This window comes from Rattus norvegicus, chromosome 11 (genome assembly GCF_021556685.1).
Source record: "Rattus norvegicus strain SHRSP/BbbUtx chromosome 11, alternate assembly SHRSP_T2T, whole genome shotgun sequence".
NCBI lineage: Eukaryota > Metazoa > Chordata > Mammalia > Rodentia > Muridae > Rattus > Rattus norvegicus.
The window spans coordinates 6,415,673-6,425,907 of record NC_141544.1 but is presented as its reverse complement, the minus strand read 5'-3'; the positions used below and the strand labels follow the sequence as shown (position 1 = coordinate 6,425,907).

General features: G+C 45.8%; 1 pseudogene; it reads right to left on the bottom strand.

Annotated features, from left to right (window-relative positions):
* Nucleotides 1-7,092: 7,092 nt before the first annotated feature.
* On the bottom strand, nt 7,093-7,667 carry LOC148002445 (large ribosomal subunit protein eL19 pseudogene; annotated as a pseudogene).
* Between the last annotated feature and the right edge of the window lie 2,568 nt (nt 7,668-10,235).

Sequence of the window (10,235 nt, the reverse complement as noted above, 5' to 3'; positions counted from 1 at the left end):
GCAACAAAATTCTAGTTTTTCTTTATGTATAAGGTCTGTTAGTCTATGTCTTTTTTATTGGAGAATTTTGCATTGATGCTAAGAGATATTAAGGAATAGTTATTGTGGTTTTCTGTTATTATTTTTTGGTAGAGGTGGAATTATGTTTGTGTGACTCTCTTCTTTTGGGTTTCTTGAAAGAGGATTACTTTCTTGCTTTTTATAGGGTGTAATTTCCCTCTTGTGTTGGAGTTTCCCATCTATTATCTTTCATAGGGCATGATTTGTGAAAATGTACTGTGCAAATTTAGCTTATCATAAAATATCTTGTTTTCTCCAGCTGCGCTGATTAAAAGTTTTGCAGGGTATAGTAGCCTGGGCTGGCATTTATTTTCTCTTAGAGTTTTATAAAATCCACTCTGGATCTGACTTTCATAGTCTCTGGTGAGAAGTCTGGTGTAATACTTATATACCTATATATGTTACCTTATATGCCTATATATGTTACCTGAATTTTCGCTTACTGACTTTAATATTCTTTCTTTGTTTGTGCACTTGGTGTTTTGACCCTTATGTGAAGGGAGAAATTTCTTTTTTGTCCAATCTATTTGGAGAAATGTATGATACTTTTATTATTATAGGCATTTCTACCTTTAAGTTAGGGAAGTTTTCTCCTATAATTTGACAAGTGTCTGGGATTTATCTTTGACTTAGGAGTATATTTTAGTCCTTTAGATTTCTCTCTCTCTCTCTCTCTCTCTCTCTCTCTCTCTCTCTCTCTGTGTGTGTGTGTGTGTGTGTGTTTGTGTGTGTGTGTGTGTGTGTGTGTGTGTGTGTATGTGTTCATGTGTTGGGTGAGAGCAGGAAGCAGGGTGGATACATGGATTTCAAGATTCTCTGAAATTGGAGTATTTTCCTGAGCTTCTGGGTAGAGATAGGGCTGTGTGGGTCTGTTTGGTATATGATCATTAAATAGAGAAGGGCTTGCATTGGGAGGGCCCATCCCAAGCAAAATGGACAAATACCACATGGTTTCCCTCATTTTGGGGGCCCTGAAATTCTTTAAACATTCATTGTGCTCATAGGAAACAGGAGAAGCAGGTCTGGGGGAGGGAGGGGGTTGAATAGACCTTGCTGGATGCAGAGGAAGAGGTGCTGCTCCTCTGTTAGCCAGCAGACTGGCCAGGACAGCATCAAGTGAACAGGCAAACCATGCTGTCATAACTTGGGGGAACCATGTTGAATTAGGATGAAAAGCATCTCTCCTGTCCCAATCCAGATTCCCCAGGGCCTCTGGGCCACCTCAGACACTGACTGACAAAGGCATCCATATCAGAGCTGAGAGATCCACATCTGAAACTAGTCACATTCCTCAGTTTCCCCTCTGGAAGACACAGATCAATTACAGTCAGGACCAGCTTAGGCACAGCCTAAGTTCCAGCTGTGTATTCTAGCACCACCACCGCCCTTGTTAGTGAAGGTGATCTGGCAATGATGAGTGGTCTGCATTCTTGGGTTATGGTTATTCTAATACAACCACTATAGGAAACATCTGTTGCTGGACATAGCACCGGAGTCATGGCCATGCCTGGTGGTTTCTATTAATATCATTCATGAATCACAGGCTTATGTGGATGGAGGGGTGAAAAAGTTTGTGGCTGTGGGACCTCTTCCCTACTGGGGACTGAGCAGGACTTGGTCTACCCTTGACTTTCTCCAGTATCCTCCTGTTATGCCCTTTCCAATTAAGGTGTTAAATCAGAGAGAGAATGGGTCCAGGTGGTATCCTGGGGACCGTGGCTCTGACATCACGGAAGCATTGAGTGATCAGGCTGAATTAGCACACACTCGATGTTCTCATGCTCTTCTTCAAGCCAGTGGCCTCTGCACTGAGCCCCATGATTATTGATTAGTGAGTGAATGTGAGACTGAAAGGGGGTGGAGCTGCAGTATTGCCCTGTACAGGGCAGCCGAATGTCTTGCTGTTGGCAGAGCCCACATCGGAATGACTGTGGCTCCAGACAGAGTGCCCAGGGCTGAGAATTTAAATTATGATCCTTGAATCCCTAACGTAATGAGCCATCTCCCAGCCTCTGGTGTTTTGTCTGATGAGTCTGCAAGATGCATGTTTAATATGTAAGGAAGGGGAAATATGAGGAATGGGAAAAAGACAGTGTTTGTCTCCTCTGCCCACGCTCTCTGCTCCCAGGAATGTTGTGGCAATGGCAGGCTGCCCTCATCTTCTCACTGAACTGGACTTCTTGGATGTTCTCAGGACCTTAGAGAGGGCCAGAGACGCTGCTTTGTTCTGCAAGATGTTTCTGACTCTTGAAGGTTCTGGATGAATTCCAGGTGAATGGATACCTTTACCTCACAGAGAGGGAAATCAAGAGGCTCGATTATTGCACCAGCATCTGGGTGTGTGGGACCCGTGGGGAGGACTCTGTCCTTTGTCTGCAGTGGAGGGGACACTGGATACTGCAGTCAGACCCTGAGCAGTTCCTGTCCCACTCAGAGACCTGCATTCAGGAAAAGCTGGATCCCCTACTACACCACAGGGGGAAATCAGTGAGTTTATTACACAGAGAAGGTGACTGTCACTGTTTCTGATTTGAACATGGGCATTTAGAGAGAGTTTATACACAATTCTGTGGCTTTTCAGGCACCAATTTTCAAAAGATATAATTTACAGCAAGGTTGAAGGATAAAGTGAAGTTTAAAAATTAGGTAAAATATAGTGATTGAATATACTTGATTTATTTACAATTATTTTTTAGATTTATTTTGTTATTTTATATGTACCTGCACTTATGTGCGTGTGCTATATGCATATAGTACCCTTAGAGATCATAAGAGGGTGTCTGATCCATTTGAACTGGACTTATGGATGGTTGTGAGCTGCCACGTGGGTGCTGGGAATGGAACTCGGGTCCTCTGCAAGAGCAGCCATTGCTCTTTAGGACTGACCCATCTCTCTAGCCCGTGACTTGTTTCTCTTAGGTGATTTTCTTTTTGTAAATAAAGTTCAAAGATGGTTTTATGAGTTACATCGTTTGGGTGTAGTGATGAGAGTGGATTAGTAACAGCATGAAACCAGAGGCCATACACTTCCTGACCCCATTAAGGACAGTTTCAATTGTGTGTGGGCACATGCACACACACACACACACACACACACACACACACACAGAGACACACACACGCATGCTCGCGCATGCATATTGTTTGCAGATTCCCTTTGAATCCAGAAGAGGACCTCAGGTTCCAGGAGCTGATTTACAGGCAGCTGTGAGCTGCTTAAGAGGATCCTAAGAACAGAATTTGGGTTCCCTGCGAGTTTGGAACATGCTCTTAACTGATGGGCTCTCTCTTCAGGCCCATGTGTTTCTCAGCCTTGACTGAGATATCTTTAGGAAAACGTGCACTATCTCTGCAGGCAGCCTTGGCTGGTTCGGTTTTGTTGAAGTTTCTGGTGCTCAGCCATCAGGAGACAAAGGCTAGACCCCAGAAGATATCTTCTCTCCATTTTAGCGTCACCCTTAATTCTCCAGTTCCTCTATACTGTCTTCTTAGAATCACAGGCACAATGTTGCTTCCTCCAGGACTCTGGAGGTGTGTTCTCGTCAGTTGAGTAAGGACGTGAGGCTATGAATAAAGGTCAGCGTGACCCAGTGCCTTTTGCTGTACTATTTATGAAAAGTTTTGGCTGGAATTAGGGCCTGGGCTGGTTCAGGTGTGTAAATTAGAGACAGCCTCAAAGTCTCCTGAGTTGAGCCTCTTTTATAACCTTAGAGGCTCTCTGGGGAGCATGTCACCAGCCACACCACCTTTACCCCTGAGCCGATGGCTGAACACAGGCTTTGTGGCCGAGATACTTCTGCAAGCTGTGAGACTGTGCAGTCAAACTGCTGTCGGGTCCTCAGCTTCCCAGCTTCTGTCACATGCAGCTCTTCAGCTTGAAATCACAAACTGGAGGGGAAGAGAGCTGGGAGCTCGTTATCATGGGTGTCTTGGAAAGTGTGGGGGCGAGTTCTGCATTAATTAAGCCTCATTTGAATAATGAGCAAATGCTATTTATTTTCCTGGAAGGCTGCTCTGAGAGAAGCAGAGAGACTTCTCCTACAGGAAGCCTGGTAGCCCGTGGACCCGCGGCCCATATCTTGGGGCAGGAGGGGGAGGCAAGGGTCCTACTTTAAACTCTCTGTTATTGAAGGAAACACCCATAACTGGAACACTGTGGGGCGATTGTCAGCTGTTTCTGTGTGAAAAGGCCTGGGGTCAGCCAACGTCTTCTCCAGTCCTTTCAACGCTGCTCTCTGCCGTGCATAGGAGATGGCCTAAAATCTGCCCATCTCATCTCCCCAAACCATGTGCTCTTCTCCATCTGTTATGGGGCTGAGCAGAATGGTGGTGAACATGGGATCATGTGGCCACCTTAGTGGTCATGAGGGGGACTCCACAGGAAGAGAGGTGTTCTCACACCAAACACCCAGATCTGCCTGATCTTGACCTGGGTGCTTAAAAAGGACGGGCATCTCTGCACCAAAAAGCAATGATTCCTCTGTACATATGGATATTTAAATCTGATCGAGGCTCATGATCTAGTCTAGGTAAAACAAGCATCCTATGTGCATTTTCTCTGTGTTTTTTTTTCAATTGGCTGAGCAGAGTGACGTCCTCTCTCATGTGGTACAGGAAGAAACGAGCCAGATTCCTTCAGCTCTGTAATTAAATCACATACCTTGATGCCTTTGGCTGCACCCAGCAATCTTCCTTCCTGGAACTACTTGCCCATCCGTCTAGGCCAGAATTCAGAGCCATAAACAAAAGTACAGAAGGCTCATGCCTGATTCTGTTGAGAGTGCGGCTCAAGAATTCACACATCCCGGCACTTACGAGGCTGCACACTGGAGCTGCACACACTTAACATTATGATATTGCAGAGGATGGGAGGGGCTGTGCACACATGCCAATTTCATACTTCAGGGTGATACAGGACTTCATGTTCTTGGGGTTTTGGAGCCACTGAGACCCAACGAATGTTCTTCACTCAAACATCATGAGTCTTTAAGCAAGACTTTAAAACAAAGGTGCAGTTATCATATATGTGAAGAGACCCTGTGGTGGTTTGAATGTGCACTGCCCAGGAAATGGCACTATTAGGAGGTTGGCCTTCTTGGAGGAGGTGTCTCCCTGTGGGGATGAGTTCTTGAAATCCTTTGCCCAGCCACGTGGGAGAAACTCTGCTCCTGGCTTCTTTTAGATGAAGATGTAGAACTCTCAGCTCCTTCTCCAGCACCATGTCCGTCTGCACACTGCCAAGCCCTCTGCCTTGATGATCATGGACTGACCCTCTAAACCTGTAAGCCAGCCCCGATTACTTGTTGTCCTTGGTCATGGTGTCTCTTCTCAACAGTGGAAACCTAACTAAGACCCCAGACTGGATATTTCATGGGATTGCTCAAATGTCCTTGGCACCATCACTCTTTTATCTTCTGCAATGGCCCCACCCAATCCCTATCCAGTCCAGGGTGCTCCTGCAGTCTTGGTTCTCACAGGACTCCCCTATACAAGGCACTTTCCCTCAGAGTCTCCTAGTGTCTACAATACCACCAGCCATGGCTTCCTCTTCATTGATAGGGTGAAGTCTATTCTCTAGGATGGTCACCAAGTCTCCCATGTGGTTTTGTAGAGTAGCAAAGCATCTCCAGGGACAGGGCACAGATTCTGGGGCTTAGAGAGACGGCTCAGCCACGATGAACACATGTTACTCTTGTAGAGGACCCAGGTTCTATTCCCAGCACCCATATGATGGCTCACAGTTGAACTGTTGGACAGTTTCAGAAGATCTAATGCCCTCTCTTGGCCTCTTCAGATATCAGGCAGGCACGTGGTGCACACAGTTCCGTGTAGCCAGAACATTCACACATTCGATAATGTAAACACATATAATATTTAAAAGGTATGAGCTTTGGGTTATGGGCATGGGTGATGCTGAGCCTGGATCCCATCAGCTCTCTTTTAAGGGGAGGAGGGACACCAGGAGTTTGGAACCCGGTGGCTGTAGGTGAGGGAGCACCGTATGGTCATGTCAGTATAATGCCTCCTGGTTAGGAAGTGCTCATCTCAGGGCTCTGATGGTGCCCATGAGGCAGAGGTATTAGCACTGAGCTTGGGAACAGTCAGCACTTGGGCAAGGTGGCAGGTTAATGACTATGTCTTTCTTCAAATACAATGAAAGAGGTTCTTTTCCCCGTGTTTTCTGTCATCATAGAGTTCTAAAAACCCCCATGGTCCAGATGAACTTAATTTGAAAGTCATTACAATGGAGATGCGGGAGGTGTGAGCTGACAGTTCATTAAAGAAATATTTGATGAGCCAAGAAAAAAGTGCCAAGTTAACACTATAAACACGATTAATGAACAGGGTGGCTGCAAAAATTCATAAAAGAAAATAACAACACAACATGCAGGCTTTCATCTCTGTTCGCTGGACATGCTGCTGACAGTGTGTCCTGAATTGTCTGCATTAAATGGTTGAGGCTCTAGTCAGGCCCACATGATGTTATCTCTCATCTGAACTTGACAGGAATAACTTTATGGTTTTTTTTTGTTGTTGTTGTTGTACACACGTTCCTTATCCATTAATCGATTTAGCTGATGTGGGCTTTGCCAGCCAGTCAGGGATGAAGAGGTTTAATGTGTTTCTTCTTTAAAAACAACAACAACAACAACAACAACAATAACAACAACAACAACAACAATGACAATAGCAGTAGCAGCAACAACACCCCAAAACAAACAAAAAACCAACAACTTTGTTTTTGTTTTTGTTTTTAAACCTCAACAACTTCATATTCACCAGAAATGTAAACTGGAATTCATGTTGTCTGGTGGGTACTTGTTCCTCTCTCTAGAGCGCTATTGTATTAGGGTTTCCAAGGAACAGAAAAGGCAGAATGAATACACTTTGTCTTAGTTAGATTTCTATGGCTGTGAACAGACACCATATCAAAGGTAACTCTTTTTTAATTTTAAGGCTTGTTTTATTTTAATGACTGATCATGTGAGGCCACAGCAAGGTCACTATGCACAGACGTGAAGGAAGCTTTATTTATTGGTCGCTTCCTCCTTGGACAGTCTTGATGATCTCCTCCTTCTTGCCTGGAGGTGCTCCTCCCACGCGTTTCTGTGCTGCCTTGGTCTTAGACCTGCGAGCCTCAGACTGGTCAGCCAGTAGCTCCTTGCAGGCCTCCTCTGCCTTCGGTTTGAGAATCTGCTGCATAAGAATCCATTGGTTTTTGAATACATTCCTTTTGACCTTCAGGTACAGGCTGTGATACATGTGGTGGTCAAACTTCTTAGATTCCCAGGATCTCCTGAGATGCCGGTTCAGGATCCTCATCCTTCTCACCCAGGTCACCCTCTCAGGCACCCAAGTTTTGGCAGTGCCCTTTCTCTTCCCTATGACCATATGCCTGCCCTTCAAGGTGTTTTTCGGCAGTGAGCCTGAGGATGGACAGTTACAGGCTTCCAGATGATCAGGCCTTCTTCATTCAGCTTCCTGATCAGCTGACAGGAGTTGTCATTGGCGATTGTATTGGTCTCATTGGGATCCAACTTGACCTTCTATTTAGCAGAGTGGAGGACACTAGAGGCATGGCTCTTCTGTAGCCTGAGCATGCTCATGACTGCAGACACAGCGGCCAAGGTAACTCTTATAAAGGACAAGATTCCATTGCAGCTGGCTTACGGTTTCAAAGGTTCAGTCCATTATCATCATAGCAGGAATCATGGGAGCATCCAGGCATACTTGGTGCTGGAGGAGCCCAAAGTTCCTGATGCACAGACAGCAGAAGGGACTGTGTGAACCACTGAGCATAGTTTGAGTATATAAAAATCTGAAAGTCCAGCTACCACAGTGGGACACTTCCTCCAACAAAGTCACACCAACACCAACAAGGCCACACCTAATAAAACAAGGCCACACCCACTCCAACAAGGCCACACCTACTCCAACAAGGCCACACCTACTCCAAGAACGTCACACCTTCACCAACAAGGCCATACCTCCTAATAGTATCACTCCTAATGGGTCAAGCATTCAAACACACCAGTCTATGGTGGCCCACTCCTATTCAAACCACCAAACACATAAAAGGTAATTTGTCTTACAGGACACTGTCTGGATAATCCAACAATGGCTGTCTCATGCAAGGGTACTGAAAACCCCATTGTCTGCTCAGTCTATGATGCTTGATGCCTCAGCCATCTTAACGTGGTACTGAAGGCATGTGAGTTTCTGGAGGCGTTGGTCTTCAATCTACCATGAGATATCAGAGAAGGTGGTTCGAATATTACCAAAGGAATGCAGCAGCCACAGGTGAGATTAACTTGCCAGTGGGAGTGAAAGCAGACAGACAAAAATCAAAGCCTCCTTCTTTCACATTCTTAAATCTGGGTTGCCAGCAGAAGGTCCCACCTACACTTAGGGCAAATATCCTGATTCAAATAACCTGATCAAGAAAATCCATCACAAGAGTGCCCAGATGTGTGCATTTTAATTGAATTCAGAGCCTCTCAAGTCAGCAACCAAGATTAGTGATCACGTCTGCCAACTCTCTCATACAATTTATTTTTCTTGTTTGTTTTATATTTTGGGCCCGAGATTGACCAAGCCGTGCCACTCATATTGCTTAGCCTTGAAGCATTCATCTGCATTCTGTTCTCACTAGAAATCAAGAACACATTGTATGTTCACCCCTCTCCTGGCTGATCCCTGCCTCACCCAGGAACCAGCCAGCTTGCTGTCACTCCAGTCTCAGAGACTGGATGGCTGATAATGAGGCTTCAAGTCCAAGATCAGAGCCTGGCAAATTTACTGAAGCCTGCTACCTGGCTTGTAGATGGTGCGTTCTGCCTATATTTTCCTGGGCTGAGAAGGTCCAGCAAGCTCTCTGGGGGTTCTTTTTAAACATAAGTGCACCAATAACACAGAGGAGGAGTCCATCCTTATGACTGAGGTCACACCCTCCAAAGTGCTGCTTCCCAATGATGTCATATTTGGTGACATCTTCCTAGGGGTGAGGTAGAGGAGACATTTAGATCACAGCAACCTCTACCGATGGAGATGCCTCTCCTCCAGCTTACACCGGCATCATCAGGCTTCTGTGTGAAGGCAGCACAGGCAATGTAAGTCCCAAGAATATCCCTGTTATGTCTCCTTGGCCCTAATGTCCCCTGTACCACGACCCTCACCCTGCAACAGCTGCCCTTGTGTGCACCAGAGCACTGCTTCCCTGATGTCAGGCACCTGGGATCTACCTCTATCTCCTTTTAAACCCATTTGTTAGCTAAAGGATATGGGTCAGCAGGTAAACTGCTTGCTGTACATGCATGGAGACCTGAGCTTGGATCCCCAGAGCCAACTTACAAGTCTAAGGTGGTAGCATGCACTCTGACCCCAGAATCAGGGAGACAGAGACCTGGGGACCTCTGAAGTTCACTGGCCACCCCAGAGTCAATGTTTTACTTAGGGTTATACTGCTATGAACGGACACCATAACCAAGGTAACTCTTATAAAGACAACATTTAATTGGAATTGGCTTACAGGGTCAGAGGTTCAGTCCATTACCATCAAGGTGGGAACATGGCAGCATCCAGGCAGGCACAGTGCAGGAGGAGCTGAGAGTTCTACATCTTCATCTGAAGGCTGCTAGGAGAATACTGGCTTTCAAGTAGCTGGATGAGGGTCTTAAAGCCCACACCCACAGTAACACACTCACTCCAACAAGGCCACATCTACTCCAACAGGGCCATAACCTCTAAAGCTGCCTCTCCCTGGGCTGAACATACACACACACACACACACACACACACACACACACACAAACACACAGGCACACAGGCAATCACGCACCCAAACCATCACAGGCATCAGTTCCCAGATCCCAGTGAGAAATGCCTACCTCAAAAACCAAGAGAGGCACTGGCAAGATAGCTCAGCATGCAAGAGCACTTACCATCAAGCCTGAGGATCTGAGTCAATCCCCAAGACTCACCAGGTGGAAGATGGGACTGAATCCTACAACATGTCTCTTGGTCTCTACATATGTGTTGTAGCATGTATGTGTCTCCCTCGACTAAGTAAAACTATTTCAAAGAGGAATGACACCCAAAATTGTCCTCTGACCTCTACATGCATGAACATACACAAGTCACGAGTGTACACACACACACACACACACACACACACA